Source organism: Pristiophorus japonicus, chromosome 13 (genome assembly GCF_044704955.1).
Source record: "Pristiophorus japonicus isolate sPriJap1 chromosome 13, sPriJap1.hap1, whole genome shotgun sequence".
Lineage (NCBI taxonomy): Eukaryota > Metazoa > Chordata > Chondrichthyes > Pristiophoridae > Pristiophorus > Pristiophorus japonicus.
Genome location: NC_091989.1, coordinates 130,138,603 through 130,158,041, shown reverse-complemented (window position 1 = coordinate 130,158,041; position 19,439 = coordinate 130,138,603).

The window sequence follows — 19,439 nt, the reverse complement described above, 5'->3', positions numbered from 1 at the left end:
AAATTAGTGGAAGCCTCCCTCCTACCCCAAGAGTGTGCAATGGGCAGATGAGGCAGCCAAGGGGGTGGGTGAGACAGGTACACTGGCCAGGGCAGCCCAGGTCAGAGCATGTACAATCGGGCCTGAGGAAGGAAACCTGCTCAGAGAGAAGCCACTCCACAGGAAAAGTAGGGGTGGAAGCAGAGAGGAACCCAACAAGGGACCGACGGGGTATGGAGGAAAGATGGGAATTGATACCACGGGTATGTCCATAAAGGTTGAACCAACATGATAAGCTCAATGTCCAGATGGTGGCGGTGGAAGAGAATGGATAGGGATAGAGAGAACCACTGTAGAAGGTGCCTGACGTGCGCAAAATACAAACCAGGGGGAAAGTAAAGGTCAGAATGAGACATCATAGAAACATAGAAACATAGAAAATAGGAGTAGACCATTCGGCCCTTCGAGCCTACACCACCATTCAATAAGATCATGGCTGATCATTCCCTCAGTACCCCTTTCCTGCTTTCTCTCCATACCCCTGATCCCCTTAGCCACAAGGGCCATATCTAACTCCCTCTTGAATATATCCAATGAACTGGCATCAACAACTCTCTGCGGCAGGGAATTCCACAGGTTAACAACTCTCTGAGTGAAGAAGTTTCTCCTCATATTAGTCCTAAATGGCCTACCCCTTATCCTAAGACTATGTCCCCTGGTTCTGGACTTCCCCAACATCGGGAACATTCTACCCGCATTTAATCTGTCCAGTCCCGTCAGAATCTTATACGTTTCTATGAGATCCCCTCTCATCCTTCTAAACCCCAGTGAATAAAGGCCCAGTTGATCCAGTCTCTCCTCATATGACAGTCCAGCCATCCCTGGTGAACCTTCGCTGCACTCCCTCAATAGCAAGAACTTTCTTCCTCAGATTAGGAGACCAAAACTGAACACAATATTCCAGGTGAGGCCTCACTAAGGCCCTGTACGACTGCAGTAAGACCTCCCTGCTCCTATACTCAAATCCCCCAGCTATGAAGGCCAACATACCATTTGCCTTCTTTACCGTCTGCTGTACCTGGATGCCCACTTTCAGTGACTGATGAACCATGACACCCAGGTCTCGTTGCACCTCCCCTTTTCCTAATCTGCCGCCATTCAGATAATATTCTGCCTTCATGTTTTTGCCCCCAAAATGGATGACCTCACATTTATCCACATTATACTGCATCTGCCATGCATTTGCCCACTCATCTAACCTGTCCAAGTCACACTGCAGCCTCTCAGCGTCCCCCTCACAGCTCACACCGCCACCCAGTTTAGCAGAAAGGACTTATTTAGTATAACCTTGATGGGAAAGCCAACAGGTGGGTCCTGCAGTTCGGGAAGTAGCGCAACCCAAGCAAAAGGACAACGCTTGAGGTTGTCGCATGAGAAAGTAATTGGGAAATGGCCCATCTTGGGCATATAGCCAAGGGCCTTTAGTGGAGATTGTAAGGGGATAAAAACAGTCACTAGAGTGGAGACAGACCAAGGGTCATGAATGGGGATACTGAAGGTAGTGAATTGATCTGACATGTAAATTGGTCCAGATTAAAAGAGCTTTTCAGAATTAGGAGGTTCTGAGGAATCAGGAGTTCCTCTATCTTATGGTAGGGATTGTAATATTGACTGATTATGTAAAACTCCCTTATGTATGTAAAGCACGCTTATACACTCGCTTACATTATGTTAAGAAGAGGGAAGCAGCAATGCCTGATGGTTAATGAACCATCCATTGGATTAACCTTAGAACAGACTCATGGAAGCGTACATATTCAGTACAGAACAAGGACACAAATGTTTGGGAACATAGATTAGAGTGACTGGTAGTTTTGACTAGAGTTCTTGGGAGCGGGATAGGAGGCACCACCCTGGAAAACAAAGTTAATCAATACGTCATGAGAAACTGAGGCAAAGTTGACGCCATTGAATAACAGATTCTGGGAGGGTGACATGTGCTGGGAGATGGACAGGTGGGGGAGAACCACTCAGAGACAATCTGAGCAGTAGGCCAATCGGTGGTTTTGGAGGAGGGTCGCACACCTCAGAAAACTGTATCATTGTAATTGTAAAATCTCTGATCGAGGAAGTATTCATCGGAACCTTCCCGAGCATGCTTGAATACAAACCGGTTTAGTCTGAGTGACACCTGAGAGAGGGCAGGTGTCGATTCCTTATATCAGGGAGTCCACCGTGGTTTGAAACGACCCACCGCGGCATACCGCCGAGAAATGGGCGGACCTTATGTCCTGACCAATTTCAGGCCCCTGGAGCATTCTGTACAGTTTTGGTCTCCTTACCTAAGGAAAGGTATACTTGCCATGAAGGGAGTGCAATGAAGATTCACCAGACTGATTCCTGGGAAGGGGCAATTGTTCTATGAGGAAAGATTGAGTAGACTAGGCCTATATTCTCTAGATCTTAGAAGAATGAGAGGTGATCTCATTGAAACATAAAACATTTTTGCGGGGCTTGACAGGGTAGATGCAGGGAGGATATTTCCCCTGGCTGGGGAGTCTAGAAACAGGGGTCACAGTCTCAGAATAAGGGATCGGCCATTTAAGACTGAGAAGAGGAGAAATATCTTCACTCAGAGGATGGTGAATCTTTGGAGTTCTCTACTCCAGAGGACTGTGGAGGCTGTCATTGAATATATTCAAGACAGAGTTCGCTAGATTTTTGGATAGTAAAGAAATCAAGTGATATGGGAAAAGTGGAGGAAAGTGGAGTTAAGATAGAAGATCAGTCATGATCATATTGAATGCTGGAGCAGGTTCAAGGGGCCGAATGGCCTACTCCTGCTCTTATTTCTTATGTTCTTATGTTACTTCCTGCATTTCTGCTCTCACCCCTTCCCCTCCCTCCTAGAACCATGATAGGGTTCTCCTTGAACTCACCTTTCACCCCACCAGCCTTCACATTCAATGGATCATCCTCCGCCATTTCCGCCACCTCCAACATGATCCCAACACCTCAACATATCTTTCCCTCCCTTCCTCTTTCAGCATTCCAAAGGGACCGCTCCCTCTGCGACACCCTGGTCCACTCTTCAATCACCCTCAAAACCCCATCCCCTTCCCACAGCACCTTCCCGTGCTAGCACAGAAGATGTAACACCTGCTCTTTTACCTCCTCCCTTCCCACTGTCCAGGGCCACAAACACTCCTTCCACATGAACGTGCAATTTAATATACTGTATTCGCTGCTTACGATGTGGTTTTTGCTACATTGGGGAGACCAAACACAGATTGGGTGATCACTTTGCAGAAAACCTCAAGCTTCCAGTCGCCTGTCACTTTAATTCTCTGCTCCACTCCCATTCTGACCTCTCCGTCCTCGGCCTCTTACACTGTTTCAATGAAGCTCAACTCACGTTCGTGGAACACCTTTCAATTAGGCACTTTACAGCCACTGGACTCAACATCAAGTTCAACAATTTCAGATCATAACTTCTGCTCCTAATTTTTTCACAGGGTTGATGTTTCTGCCATTCCCATTTACTCCTCTTCTAGACTCATCTTTTGTTTCTTGACTTGTCCATCTCCTTTTGCCTTGCACCATCATCCCTTTTGTCATTTAATCACTCCTGCCTTTCACCCCTTCACAGACCTTCCCTGTTGTTCTTTCCTCCTCTCCCTGCTTTCTCTGCCCCTGCACTTGTTTAATATCTGTTACATCTCTAACTTTTTCCAGTTCTGATGAAAGATCATCAACCTGAAACATTAACTCTGTTTCTCTCTTCACAGATGCTGCCTGACCTGTTGAGTATTTCCTGAACTATTTTCTTACCATACTGTTGGTCTTATCGTATTCAGAGCATATTTTCTACCTTTCTATTCCCCGTCCCCCGCCCCCACCATTGTTCTGTTTCCCAGAGGACTAGTTCTGTTATAAATGGGGGACATTCCATTGCAATTGGTGTGACTAAACTGCTCAATTACTATTACATGAAACTCTAACTTCCACTTTTATTAAAACACACACACACACATATTGGATACCTACAGCTCAAAACAACCCGCTGCTCTTTATTTATGCTAGATAGATTAAATCTATTTGCAGCCGATTGCATTTCCATTTGCACTGACTTTAATTGCCAAAACCTCCTCACTCACACAAAAACTAAGACAACTGATTTAAACTACACGTATAGATGCAGTGAAGTCATACACATCCATTCCATGTTTTGGGAAAAGGGATTGACAAAGGAGATGTTTAGAGAAGGAAACATATGGTTGACATAGATAGTGCAACGCACAATGTGCTCAATGGGGGGGAAATTGCAGTCGGAGGCTTCCTTTGTACGAACGCATCCGACCCCCAAAAAATCTACGAAAATACCTGGTGGTCCCGGAGGAACGTAGGATTCCAGTCTGAGGCATGGATTCGCTGCGCAGTGCATGAAAAGATGTCTTTCACGTGTGTACGTACAAGCTGGAGTCACGTGGGCCTGGATCACCAATCACTACGCAGTATTCTCATTGATCAAAATGGGAGCTCTGCTTGTATGAGTTCCCATTACTATCAATGAACAAACCTCTAAAACACCGAAACACAGCATAATAAATATACAAAGCACCTCACATATTTAAAATTAATTGAAATTAAATGTTTTAGAAAAAAAAAATTGGAATTTTTTAAAAGTGTTTTAACAGGGTTAAATATAAACTTACCTTAATGGACAGGGTTTTTAATATAAAAATGTGTGTTTAAATTTAATTTTTATATATTTTAAAAGTGTTACACTGGTAAAAGTAGACTATGGGCCTGCTTTTACTAGGCATAAAAGTTTGAAGGACATTCACTGGGCAAGAATTGGACAAATAACCCAATCCCTCCCGCGCGGATGTCCTTCTCCCGGGGATGCATAGGATCTGTACGGAGAAATCTTGACAGATCAGAAAAGCCGGTTTTCGGCGCGCTGAGAACCAGCTTTTACGAGGCCTCGCTGGGTCCGTGCGCACTTAGTACGGACCCGGCGAGGCTGCAATTTCTGGCCCAATATTTTTGAACTAGCAGCAATTTGTTCTGTACCTTATATTCACTAAAACAGATCTGCACGCTACAAGATTTGACTTCTTAACTTAAAGAAAATTGGAACTAGACAGCTGTTCATAACTCCCAGCAAGAAATTAGTCAGTTCGTTCAAAACATTCTCCAGCTGTATCCTGTAGATTATTTTCTAAAAGTACCCTCCTAAGGTACAACATAACGCATAACAACAACAACTTGCATTTATATAGCGCCTTTACCGTAGTAAAACGTCCCAATGCACTTCACAGGAGCATTATCAAACAAAATTTTACACCAAGCCACATAAGAGGATATTAGGGAAGATGAGGTAGGTTTTAAGGAGCGTCGTAAAGGAGAAATACGATAGTGCCTTAAATTTGAGCATATGCCAGAAATTTTTAAGAATTTGTTATTCTGCCAAAAAAGTACAATAAAATCATTGCTAACAAGATTGTGCACTGTAAATGTACACAACCAGATGGGAAAGAAACACACAAAAACAGGAATGTGAACATGTATTACAACAAGTGATCAATGATGCACGCAGTCTTGACTTGCTTTTGTGACACCAGATGAACAAGTGATGCACCAAAAATCAATAATATATGCAACCTTTGTCATTCATCTCACAGCATCCGTTTTGTTATTCAAAAGTCCACTGCGTTTTTCTTTTGGTGAATCTTGTGTTAGAGTGAGTGAACTGCACAAGTAATCAAATAGTTTGTAAGGAAAGATGACGGCTACAAGATATTGGCAGTGCAAACTTCCGCCAAGATGTAATACTCTTTTAATTATCCAGTCTTGTACTGATAAGGTTAGTCAATGTGTTTATGTATACAAACGTACATACAGATCCAGTCCATATTTTGTAATAATTAATGGCTAGTATAAAAACAGCAGTTGCAAACTGTAACCCTCTTTTTTTTTAAAAAAGAGCAGTTAAAAGATTTTATTTAAAGTCAGTTTATGCAGCAGGTGTTTTGGTAGATAAAAAGTTATCACATGTTAGTGTGTTAGATTTATCAACCACTGTGATAAGAGTACAGCTGGAACTATCTAAGCAAAAGCTTTTGATGGCAGCACTTTATTTATCACTCACTGTACAGACCTGATGTCCTGAGAGTCACCTTGTGTTCTGTACACCATACAATGATATATTTAGCAGTCTGTTTAAATTAAATCTTTATGAAGGCACAAAGTTAAATATTCAAGATCATTCTGGGAATTGCTCGTAGAATACACAAATAATATTTGTTTCCCTCCTGCAATGGATTTTAATTGATAGACGTTAGTTTTGTCTGGTGAGAGAAACGAGAGACAGAACAGGGATAGTTAAAAAAAACCTCTGCAATTGTAATACTCTTTATTAAAAATAAAATTACGCATTAAAAAAAATCTATATACAGTATCAGGTTTAAGTTGCAATGGTGTTAGATGTAGCACACACACTGGCTGTGCATTAAGGGATATGGGGCTCAATTTTCCCCAGTGATTTGCATCGTTTTTTTGGAGTAGACTGCTTTTTTTGGCGTATTGAGTCAAATTTTTGGTGTATTTATTTTTTTTAAACTTTCCCCCTACGATCTGCGCCGGCGTAATTGACCTAGTTACGATTTTTCTAGGCCAGTTTTTTTTTACGTCAAAGTTCACTCATAGTTCACTCATGGTTTTTTCAATTGTTCACAGTTTGGCCAACATTTTTTTCTATTACATTGGCGTATCTGGCCATTCATGAAAAACCTTCTGGTGAGTTAAGAAAACCAGCGCATATTCACAAATTGGCGCTGAAAGACACCACTGTTTGTAAATCGAAGATTTTGGAGGGAGTCAAGAACACTGCCAAAATCAATAATAAACTTCAACTTTTTTTTACCTGTCAATGTAGAAGTGTAAATTTGTTGGATTTCTCAAGTTTTCTCAGTTTTTTACTCACTCACACGCCACCATCTTGAAGAAGGCCTGGAGGGTTGTAGGTTTGGCCGGTAGAATCGGCCTCACATCCGCACAGAGTGCCTCGGGGCTCGGCTACAAAACAAGCCATGGGGGCGGGGGGGGGGGGGGGGGGTTATATATGTATACTTGTATTTAATCTGTACAGCCACCAGAGGGCTCATCCCCTGGAGTCTCAAGGGATCCCATAATCCCTTGGGAGCACAGGTATTTAAGGAGGCTTCACAGGCTGGAGAGGCACTCTGCAGACATGTAATAAAAAACTAAGGTCACATTTTACTTTGAGCTCTCAGTGTTCAGTCTGACTGTTTCTCCATACACAACAACTGGCAACGAGATACAGATAGTGAACCCAAAGATGCAGAGAACAGTGGGAATGCTGGATAAATTCTCGGAGGGAGATGATTGGGAAACTTTTGTGGAGCGACTCGAACAATACATCGTGGCCAACGAGCTAGATGGGGAAGAGAGCACTGCCAAATGAAGGTCGATCCTCCTCACTGTCTTTGGGGCACCAACGTATGGCCTCATGAAGAATCTGCTCACTCCAGCAAAACCCACGGTGAAATCATACGACGATTTGAGCACATTGGTCCGAGAACATTGGAAACTGAAGGAAAGCATTCTAATGGCGAGGTACCGGTTCTACAGCTACAAAAGGTCTGAAGGCCAGGAAGTGGCGAGTTATGTCGCCGAACTAAGATGCCTTACAGGACATTACGAATTTGAAGGACATTTGGAGCACATGCTCAGAGATTTTTTTGTGCTTGGCAATGGCCACGAAACCATACTTCGCAAACTTTTGACCCCAACCTTAAATAAGGCCATAGCGATAGCCGAGGCATTCATTGCCACCAGTGACAATATGAAGCAAATCTCTCAGCACACAAGTACTGCTACAAGTACTGTGAACAAAGTGATGTTGTTTTCAAATCATAATGTACAGGGCAAGTCACACATACCTGCAGCTGCACATCCGCAGAAGTCTCAGAGTCCACCATCAAGGGTGATGAATGCAAGGTTATTAACACCTTGTTGGCGCTGTGGGGGTGATCATCATTTCCATTCATACCGATCCAAAGGGAACAATGGGACATCCCCAACGAGTGTGCAGGTGAGCTGCTAATCCAGTTAAACCTGCAAACCACCATGTTGCACAGGAGGACAGATCCACAGAGGATCACGATGAACCAGAGCCTCAGATTGAGCAGGCAGAGGTATATGGGGTGCACACATATACCACGAATTGTCCCCCGATAATGCTGAATGTTGAACTAAATGGACTCCCGGTGTCAATGGAGCTGGACACGAGGGCGACCCAGACCATCATGAGCAAAAAGACTTTCGAAAGGTTGTGGTGCAACAAGGCCTCAAGGCCAGTCTTAACACCAGTTCACACGAAATTAATAACTTACACTAAAGAACTGATTCCTGTAATCGGCAGAGCTACCATAAATGTCTCCTATGATGGAGCGGTGCACAAGCTACCACTCTGGATGGTAACGGGCAATGGTGCCACGTTCCTCGGCAGGAGCTGGCTGGGAAAGATACGCTGGAACTAGGACGACGTCCGAGCACTATCGCCCGCTGACGACACTTCATGTGCCCAGGTCTTAAACAAATTTCCTTCGCTGTTCAAACCAGGCATTGGGAAATTCCAAGGAGCAAAAGTGCAGATCCACCTAATTCCGGGGGCGCAACCCATCCATCACAAGGCGAGAGCAGTACCGTACATGATGAGAGAAAGGGTAGAGATTGAGCTAGACTGGCTGCAAAGAGAGGGCATCATTTCCCCGATCAAGTGCAAAGAGTGGGCCAGTCCTATCATCCCAGTCCTCAAGGGAGGTGGCACCGTCAGAATCTGTGGTGACTACAAAGTAACTGTCAATTGTTTCTCCCTGCAGGACCAATACCCACTACCAAAGACCGACGATTTATTTGCAATGCTGGCAGGAGGAAAGACGTTCACGAAGCTGGATCTGACTTCAGCCTACATGATGCAGGAACTGGAGGAATCATCGAAGGCCCTCACCTGCATCAACACGCACAAAGGTCTTTTTGTTTATAACAGATGCCCGTTTGGAATCCGATCAGAATCGGTGATATTCCAGAGAAACATGGAAAGCTTACTGAAGTCAGTCCCCCAGACCGTGTCCTTCCAGGACGACATCTTGGTCACAGGTCGGAACACAGTCGAGCATCTGCAGAACCTGGAGGAGGTTCTTAGTCGACTCAACCGCGTGGGTCTCAGGTTAAAACGCTCGAAGTGCGTTTTCCTGCCGTCTGAAGTGGAGTTCTTGGGAAGGAGGATTGCAGCAGACAGCATCAGGCCCACCAACGCGAAGGCGGAGGCAATCGAGAATGCACCGAGGCCACAGAACGTGACGGAGCTGCGGTCGTTTCTGAGACTCCTGAACTACTTTGGTAACTTCTTATCGGGTCTCAACACACTGTTAGAATCACTGCATGTCTTACTACGAAAAGGGGACGAATGGGTTTGGGGCAAAAGCCAAGAAAATGCCTTTGTAAATGCGAGAAAATTGTTATGCTCAAACAAATTGCTTGTGTTGTATGATCTATGTAAGTGTTTGGTACTAGCATGCGATGCATCGTCATATGGCATCAGGTGTGTATTGCAACAAGCTAATGATTTCGGGAAACTGCAACCGATTGCTTAAGCATCCAACAGTCTGTCTAAAGCTGAGAGAGCCTACAGCATGATTGGAAAGAAGCTTTAGCTTGTGTCTATGGAAAGTGCATCAATACCTGTTTGGGCTAAAATTCAAATTGGAAACTGACCATAAGCCACTTATATCCCTGTTCTCCAAGAGTAAAGGGATAAATACCAACGCATCGGCCCACATCCAGAGATGGACGCTCACGCTGTCCGCATACAACTACGCCATCTGCCACAGGCCAGGCACAGAAAACTGTGCCGATGCTCTCAGTAGGCTACCATTGCCCACCACAGGGGTGGAAACAGTGCAGCTCGCATATCTAGCCATGGTTATGGAAGCATTTGAGAGTGAGCAATCACCCGTCACTGCCCGGCAGATCAAAACCTGGACAAGCCAGGACCCCTTATTATCTCTAGTCAAAAGCTGTGTGCTTCACGGGAGCTGGTCCAGTGTCCTAGTGGAAATGCAGGAAGAGATAAAGCCGTTCCAGCAGCGCAAAGATGAAATGTCGATACAGGCAGACTGCCTTCTGTGGGGCAATCGAGTAGTGGGCCCCAAGAAGGGCAGAGACATCTTCATCAATGACTTCCACAGTACCCACCCAGGCATCGTAATGATGAAAGTGATAGCCAGATCCCACGTGTGGTGGCCCGGTATCGATGCGGACTTAGAGTCCTGCGTTCACAGATGTAATACATGCTTGCAGTTGTGGGATTCACAAAATTCTGGGACCCCTTACTCAATGGACATGTGTCTGGAATTTAAAAGGGAACTATGTTAGACCTTTGGAGGAGAAATGTGGACAGAAATATCTCACTCTTTGGCACCTTTGGACTAAACTAGGGCCTTTTTGATTGAGTTTGGACATTTTAAATTGTATGCTGGGTCTGCATAGGGAAATGGGATCCTTATAAGGCTGCTAACCCACCTGGGAGGCAGGCCCCAGGGAGACATTAGCAGTCTAACAAAACCCAGATACATACATATTTTAATAGTTCTTAAAACATCTATACAGAAAAACCCTGGCATCAGCAAAACACACAATGGACAGTATCAAAACCTGATTACATTCTAACAGCACTCTTCGAAAACCCCATCAACACCTTTGGGAACCTTGTATCATGCTAATGCTCAATCAGCCCACCAAAATTCTCACAAAGGGATCACATTCGAGTTGATCAGCCTGTCAAAATCGCACAAAAGCAGTCATCAAAAATCAATGTGCACCCGAGTTTTGGCACGAAAGTTTAAGCAGCCTCTCAGGTATAACTGGGGGGCCTTGCTGGTAGCTTGGGTGGTAATTTTTGGGCTGAGGAAACACTTTTGAAGAAACGTACCCGAGAACACTCTGGAAAAGCACTTGGCCTCTGGGCTCTTTGACTCTGGCTTTGAAACATCTAACTTGCCTCACGAGGTTACAGCATTGCAAGAAAAAGAACCTAACAAGAAGCCTCAGAGTCACTGAAAAACCAACAATCATCCAGCGCTGACTCAAGGAAAAAACTTATTTACCATCAAAATGTCGACAAGTGCTAATACCGAAAACACCGTAACCAGCCAAAGAATCCACAAGGTTGAGGAGAGAGAAAGCAGTGTGCAACTGGTCTAAACTGTGGAGAAATCCTTTGGTGAGCATAGTCCCTACAATTTCAGAGTCTAACTTAGTTAGTGTAGTGGTGGGAGGTGGGTTTTTTTTTTCACTGCGTAACCTCTGTATCTGTTGCATATACGTTTTCCCCCTTTTTCTGTACATTTTGTTATATGCTATTAAGTTAATTAGTATGGTGTGCAATTTTCTAAATAAAATATTTGTTCTTGCACCAAACAGTTGTCTGTCTACATCTATCACATCCCCTAAATAATTCCAAGCTCTAGAACCAGAGAGTGCGACGATTCGAACCGTCAAGGTCAGAAAAGGCTGAGAAACCTACCATCCCCTACACAGTTAAGCAATGTACCCAGGGAGGTGCTGCTAAGTTTATGGTCTTGGCCCTCCAAAACGTGGTCTAGGGTACATGTCGACTATGCAGGCCCGTTCTTGGGTAAAATGTTCCTTGTGGTTGTAGACGCATACTCCAAGTGGATTGAATGTGAGATAATGTCGGCTAGCACGTCCGCTGCCACTACTGAAAGTCTGCGGGCCATGTTTGCCACACACGGCCTACCCGATATCCTGGTGAGCGACAGCGGGCCATGTTTTACCAGTGCTGAGTTCAAAGAATTCATTACCCGTAATGGGATCAAATATGTTATATCTGCCCTGTTTAAATCAGCGTCCAATGGTCAGGCAGAGAGAGCAGTGCAAACCATCAAGCAAGGCTTGAAGAGGGTAACTGAAGGCTCACTGCAGACTCGCCTATCCCGAGTCTGCTAGCTACCGCACAAGACCCCACTCACTCACTGGGATCTCACCTGCTGAACTGCTCATGTGAAGAACATTTAAGACAAGGCTTTCATAAGTTCACCCTGATCTACATGAACAGGTAGAGAGCAGGCGGCTTCAACAAAGTGCATACCAAGATAGCGCAAATGTGTCACGCAAGATTTAAATCAATGATCCTGTATTTGTATTAAATTATGGACAAGGTCTAAAGTGGCTTCCCGGCATTGTCTTGGCCAAAGAGGGGAGCAGGGTGTTTCGGGGCAAATTTTCAAATGGACTCATTCACCGGAAACACTTGGACCAAATCAAACTCAGATTCACGGACTATCCTGAGCAACCCACCTTGGATCCTACCTTTTTTGATCCCACAACACACACACCAGTGGCAACCAACACCACGGTTGACCACGAAGCAGAATCCATCATCCACAGCAGCCCTGCAAGGCCCAACATACCAGGCAGCCCAACAAGGCCAGCTGCACAGCAGCCCAGCTAGGGCCCAACAAATGATTCAACAATACCAGCTTTCACACCAAGACGATCAACCAGGGCAAGAAGGGCCCCAGATCGACTCACATTGTAAATAGTTACACCATTGACTTTGGGGGGTGGGGGGGTGTTGTTATATATGTATAGTTATATTTACTCTGTACAGCCACCAGAGGGCTCATCCCTTGGAGTCTCAAGGGATCCCATAATACATTGGGAGCATAGGTATTTAAGGAGGCTTCACAGGTTGCAGAGGCACTCTGGAGACCTGCAATAATAGACTAAGGTCACACTTTGCTTTGAGTCACACTTTACTTTGAGCTCTCAGTGTTCAATCTGACTCTTTCTTCATACACAACAGGGGGGAAGAGAGGAGAGGAGGGAGAGATAGCAGATTTGACGGCTTGTAGCCCAGGGAGGGGGAGGGAGAGAGAGAGCCGATCTTAGGGCTTGTAGCCGGGGAGGGAGCGAGATAGCCAATCTTACGGCTTGTAACGCAGGGAGGGGGAGGGAGAGAGAGCGGTCACAAGAATCAAGGGTGGGAGGTGGGGAGAGAGGAGACCCTGAGGGCTCAACGGCAACTATTCCACATGGACATGTTTACTGTTTGGAGCTGTTCTGTAATGTTGTATTGTGTTAAGGGAACATAGTTCAGTTTTAATATAAAATATATTTTATTCAAAAGTTTACAATAACTTAACTTTAATAAAAGTATTCTTGTATCAAACTTCACTTTAAGATCACTCTTTAAGATCATTTAAAAACTTTAAGATCACTTATAAACATGTAAATTTACATAACTTACAAAAAAGTTTTAATTTGAGAATTGTTACAACAGTAACAATAATAATAAAACAACAACAGCAGCAAAGAAAGGCTACTCCCATCTCTCCTCCACCTTATTCTAATACTGCCTGCTGCGTTTAGTCTTGGACTCTCTGCCACTCCTGCCCACAGGCGGTGGTGCAGTGTTTCTGGGCTTGGTACCAAGCTTATTCTTTCTAACATCTCGGGTATTGCGCACCTGTTATGGGGGGAGGGGGCGTCGGCGGCAGACGGCAAGTTGGAGGGCCCAGCTGGCAAGTTGGAGGGCCCGGCTTTGGGCTCTTTAGAGGCTGGTGTGGGGATTGGAGTGGGAGTGACAGTTGATTCTGTCAATGGTCGCGGGGTCTGGGCGTGCTCCATTATTGCAGCAGCTAACTCCAACATGCCGCCCCTCATGCGCCCTGACAGTGTCTCAGCGACCTGCAACATTCCCTCCTTCATGGTCAGTGACAGTGTTTGCACTACCTCTGACATTCCCTCCCTCATGGCCACTATTATTCCCGGACATTATTCCCATTTCTCGTGTCATTGCTGTTACTTCTCCCGACAGTCCCGCTACCTCATCACTCACCCCACTGATGGCATCCACAAGTGATCAGGTAAGGTCAAATGCTCTCCGCACTCAATAACATCATCTGAACCACATCTGTTTGATCCTGCACCTCAGGAGAGCGCAGTCGAGCTCTCGTTCCCATGGTTGTGCCTCACTGCACCTCACCACTGGGAACCGCAGCCTCGAAAGGTGGGAAACCATAGAATGTCCCATCAGCACTCAAACCACTAGTCACGGAAGGTGCTGTCACTGCAATGAGCGGCACCTCCTCCAAAGTCAGTACTAGAGTGGGAGCCTCATCCAGCCCATCCCCTCCCCCATCCCCTCACCCTCACCCCCATGTTCTTGGTCTGGAGGGTTGGATTGGAAGATGTTCTCTTCAGGTGCATCCGCATCTGAATCTTCTTCTGCATCATCAAGGTTGGCCTCAAATTCTGCAAAATATAACAGAACAGTCAAATGGTTAGCTGCAGAGGAGGGGACAGGATGGGTGGCATGCGTATGCAGGCCAGGTAGCAGGCTGATTTGAAGGGCCACGATGAATTTTCAGGACTTACCCTCTCCCTCGAATGTGGGCTCAGCTTGTGCAGTGATGTTTGCTTTTCTCCAGGCAGGACCCATCAAAGCAACGACCCTGTCTTCCAAGGGTGTCAGTGGGTGCAGAGTTGCTGGGCCTCCTCCTGTTCGAGTTCTTTCCCTTTTGTTGTGTGCCACTTTCCTCTGCAAAGATGAAAATGCAACTTTTTAGAAAAGGTGTCTTTCTGCTGGGTGGGACACATACAGCTGGTCACATTTACAATTGCGTTGAATAAATGAAAATATTACTTACACTAACTACTTGACCAAGGTCCTGCCATTTCTTTTTACACTGGCCTCCAGATCTCGTGATGTTCACCACTGAGCAGTAATCTTCTGCAACTTGGCTCCAGCGTTTCTTCATTTCTTTTGGTGGAACTTTTATGTGACCTCTGCTGGTGTCCAGCTCCTGCCATCTGGTCTCAATCACTGTAACTAGTGCCTCCACTTCTTCCTGTGAGAAATTCTTGGTTCTTGCTCTGTGTTGCATCTTGTATTGCTCCAGCTGTGATTTTTCCAACGCTCTCACAGCACTCCTTCTCACACACACACTCACACACACAACTGGCACTTTAAAAATGGCCGATTGCCAAATCCGAGCTGTACTGAGCATGCGAGTCCATTGGAACGACGTCAAAAACGTAACTTTTTTCCCGCGCATGCGCAGAAGGTACCGCATTGCTTTTTGGCGCAGACAGCAGGCTCCACCCCGCCCCGAGGCGACCTCTACGCGGTGCCAAATTCGAATTATAGATCAGTGAAACTTTGGCAAAATATTTCTGCCGCATTTCTGGCCTAGAAAACCTGGTGTAACTCTGGCAATATGCCAGAAAACAGGCTTGGGGAAAATTGAGCCCATAATTTTGTGATTTAGCATTAATTGAGAGGGTGCAAACTTCTTCCCTGGGATTAAGTAATACTAACAACAGGTCGGGAGTTCGGAGCTCCGAGAGGTCAGGAGTTCGAGAGGTCTGGAGTTCGAGAGGTCCGAGAAGTCGGGAGTTCAAGAGGCCAGGAGTTTGGGGGTTAAGGAGGCCACAGAGGTCGGTGAGTTCGGGAGGCCACAGAGGTCGGTGAACTCGGGAGGCCACAGAGGTCAGTGAGTTCGGGAGGCCAGATAGGTCGGTGAGTTGGTAAATACCTCTCTTTTCTATATTTCTTTTTAATTAGATTTTAAACTAGATAAGTCTAACTAGAGGGATGGCAGGGCAGCTCAGTCCCATGGAGTGCACATCTGCAGTATGTGGAAAGTCCTGGACGCTTTGCGCGGCCTAGACAACCATGTGTGCAGGAAGTGTCTCCAGCTTCAACTACTCGAGCTCCGCGTTTCAATATGGAGTCAATACGGTGCATCCGCGAGGCTGAGAGCTACGTGGATAGCATGTTTCAGGCGGTGGTCACCCCTCAGCTTAAAAGCGTGCAGGCAGAGGGGAAGTGGGTGACCACCAGATGAAGTAAGAATGCTAGGCAGGAGTCCCCCCGGAAGTCCATCTCGCTTTCAAACTGATATTCACTTCTGAGTATCGGTGAGGCCGATGGTGCCTCTGGGGAGTGCAGCCAGAGCCAATTCCAAGGCACCACGGGTGGCTCAGCTGTACAGGGAGGAGGGACGAGGAATAAAAGAGTCCTAGTGAGAGGGGATTCTATAGTTAGGGGAACAGACAGGCATTTCTGCAGCCGTAGACATGACTCCCGAATGGTATGGTGCCTCCCTGCTTGTGTCCTTGCTACCCACAGTATTGCTAGTGTCAATAATGGTGACCACCAGAAGAGGAGAGAGTTCGGGGCCCAGGGGCAGCACGGGCAAGCCCACACTGCGATATGTCTGCGCACTAGGTCTGTGCAGCAGAGCAGGTCTCTAGTCGTCTTGGGTAACCCTTGCCACTGGACCAAGACCTAGCTCTGCCAAGCCCGTGTGGTGGCTGGTGTGCAACAGCCACCACACGTTAAAAAAATCCATGCACAGGCATCTTCCACCCTTCGATATGTAATTCCGGACCTGGAATGTCAGGTCCCTCACTGACACACCTCTGAACTCATTCCTTTTTGGTGTGGAAGCGGGTCATCCTCGACATGAGGGACTGCCTAATACTAATACTACACTGTAGGAGAGACCTAATACTAATGGTGCCTCCCTTTTGCCAGGATCAAGGATGTGACAGAGCGGACACAGGGCATTCTGGGGGGAGAGGGTAAACAGCTAGAGGTCATAGTCCATATCAGTAAAAAGAGGGATGAGATCCTGCAGGTAGAATTCAGGGAACTAGGAAGAAAATTAAAGGGTAGGACCTCAAAGGTAGTAATCTCCGGGTTACTACCGGTGCCACGTGCTAACGAGTATAAGAATAGAAGGATGGAGAGGATGAACACATGATGGAGAGTTGGTGTAAGAGGGAGGGCTTTAAATTCTTGAGGCAGTGGGACCGTGATGTGTACAAACCGGACGGATTGCACATCAACAGCGCCGGGACCAATATCCTCCGGAGAGTTTTGCTGGTGCTGTTGGGGAGAGTTTAAATTAGCTTGGCAGGGGGATGGGAATCTGAGAACAAATTCAATAGGGAAGGAAGTAAAGCAGAAATTGGATAGCAAGAATTTAAAAAGCGAATCTGTAAGACAGAGGAAACAAGGCTTAGTAAGTAATAATCAAGGAGGTCTTCCTGTGCGAAATGGTATCTGCTTAATTGCAAATAAGGCGAATTCTGCTTCACAATAGCAAATAAGGCGGATGAGCTAAGAGCACAGGTAGATACTTGGGAGTATGACATTATAGCCATTACAGAAACATGGCTGAAAGAGGGGCAGATTTGAAAGATCAATATTCCTGGTTATAGAATTTTTAGACAAGACAGAGAGGGGGTTAAAAAGGGGGGGGTGTCGCGGTACTGATTACAGCGGTGAGGAGGGATGATATGTTAGAGGAATCATCTAATGAGGCCATATGGGTCAAATTGAAAAATAAAAAAGGGGCGATCACACTACTGGGACCCCCAAACAGTGGGAGGGAGATAGAAGAGCAAATATGTAGGCAAATTGCTCCGAAGTCCAAAGACCATAGGGTAGTAATAGTAGGGGATTTTAACTATGCAAATATTGATTGGGACAAATACAGTGTGGAGGATATAGAGGGTACGGAATTCTTGAAATGCATTCTAGAGAACTTTTTTAGTCAGTATGTAGCAAGCCCAACATGAGAGGGGGCAGTTTTGGATTTAGTTTTGGGGACTGAAGCTGGGCAAGTTGAAGGGGTATTAGAAGGAGAGCACTTGGGTGCCAGTGACCATAATTCAATCAGATTCAAATTAGTTATGGATAAGGACAAGGATAGGCCTGGAATAAAAGTCCCAAATTGGGGAAAAGCTAATTTTGCTAAATTAAGGAGTGATTTGGCCATAGTGGACTGGAAACAGCTACTTGTGGATAAATCAGTGTCGGAACAGTGGGAGGCATTCCGGAGAAGGCTCAGGCCAAACATGTGCCCTTCAAGAAAAAGGCTGGGAAAAATAATTCTGGAGTTCCCTGGATGTCTAGGGACTTCCAGGGGAGGATAAAGAAAAAGAGGGAAGCTTCTGTCATATACCAATGGCTAAATACTATAGAATCTTTAGAGGAATATAGAAAGTTAAGAGGCAAAATTAAAAAGGATATTAGGAATGCTGAGGGAGAGCACGAAAAATTCTTGACTAGTAAAATTAAGGAAAACCCAAAGATGTTCTATAAATATATTAAGAGTAAGAGGGTAACTAAAGAAAGGGTAGGGCCTATTAGAGACCATGAGGGAAATCTTTGTGTGGAGGCGGAAGATGTTGGTAAGGTTTTTAACGAATACTTTGCATCTGTTTTCACAAAGGAAAGGGGCAATGCAGATACTGCTATCGAGGAGGACATAGTAGATACGTCCCCAGGCACAGATGAAATGCATCCCAGGCTGTTGAGCGAAGTAAAAGAGGAAATAGCAGAGGCCTTGACCATCATTTTCCAGTCCTCTTTGGATTTGGACATGGTGCCGGAGGATTGGAGGACTGCTAATATAGAACCCTTGTTTAAGAAGGGAGAAAGGGATAGACCGAGTAATTGCAGGCCTGTCAGCCTAACCTCAGTGGTGGGAAAATTATTGGAAAAATCCTTAAAGACAGGATAAATCTGCATTTGGAAAGGTAAGGATTAATTAGGGACAGTCAGCATGGATTTGTTAAGGGAAGACCGTGTTTGACTAACCTGATTTAATTTTTTGAGCAGGTAACCAAGAGGGTCGATGAGGCTAGTGCATACGATGTAGTGTATATGGAATTTAGCAAAACTTTTGATAAGGTCCCACATGGTAGATTGGTCATGAAGGTTAAAGCCCATGGGATCCAGAGCAAAGTGGCAAGTTGGATCCAAAATTGGCTAAAGAAGTAGGAAGCAAAGGGTAATTGTTCAGCCACGAACTCATTGAATGGCGGTGCAGGCTCGAAAGGCCGAATGGCCTACTCCTGCACCTATTTTCTATCTTTCTATGGTTGATGGCTGATTTTATGACTGGAAGGATATTTCCAGTGGGGTTCTGCAGGGCTCAGTACTGGGTCCCTTGCTTTTTGTGGTATATATCAACGACTTGGATTTGAATATAGGGAGTATGATTAAGAAGTTTGCAGACGACACTAAAATTGGTTGTGTGGTTGATAATGAAGAGGAAAGTCATGGGCTGCAGGAGGATGTTAATCTACTGGTTAGGTGGGCAGAGCAGTAGCAAATGGGATTTAATTCAGAGAAGTGTGAGGTAATGCACTTTGGGAGGGCTAATAAGGAAAGGGTATACACAATAAGCGGTAGGCCACTTAATAGTGTAGATGAACAAAGGGATCTTGGAGTGCTTGTCCATAGATCCCTGAATGTAGCAGGCCAGGTGGATAAGGTGGTTAAGAAGGCCTATGGAATGTTTGCCTTTATTGGCCGAGGCATAGAATAC